Source organism: Sinocyclocheilus anshuiensis, unplaced genomic scaffold (genome assembly GCF_001515605.1).
Source record: "Sinocyclocheilus anshuiensis isolate Anshui unplaced genomic scaffold, SAMN03320099.WGS_v1.1 scaffold383, whole genome shotgun sequence".
In the NCBI taxonomy this organism is placed as follows: domain Eukaryota; kingdom Metazoa; phylum Chordata; class Actinopteri; order Cypriniformes; family Cyprinidae; genus Sinocyclocheilus; species Sinocyclocheilus anshuiensis.
Genome location: NW_015548204.1, coordinates 194,414 through 194,716, shown reverse-complemented (window position 1 = coordinate 194,716; position 303 = coordinate 194,414). Strand labels below are relative to the sequence as shown.

The window sequence follows — 303 nt, the reverse complement described above, 5'->3', positions numbered from 1 at the left end:
ATTTAAAAATGTAATTTATTCCTGTGATCAAAGCTGAATTTTCAGCATCATTACCCCATTCTTCAGTGTCACACGATCCTTCAGAAATCATTCTAATATACTGCTCAAGAAACATTTCTGATTATTATCAATAGTGAAAAGAGTTGTGATGCCGGATATTTTTGTGGAAACTGTCATATACTTTTTTTTCAGGATTCTTTGATGAAAGTTCAAAAGAATAACTGTCACTTTGTTCATTTTATTTTCATAATTTTATGACCACCACACACACACACACGCACGCACGCACGCACACACACACAC

The 303-nt window shown here is 34.0% G+C and overlaps 1 protein-coding gene across 1 annotated transcript in view; it reads right to left on the bottom strand.

Annotated features, from left to right (window-relative positions):
* The window catches only part of LOC107653459 (dynein assembly factor 5, axonemal-like), an 18,106-nt gene that overhangs the window by 1,247 nt on the left and 16,556 nt on the right, over positions 1-303 (bottom strand). The window lies entirely within an intron of this gene.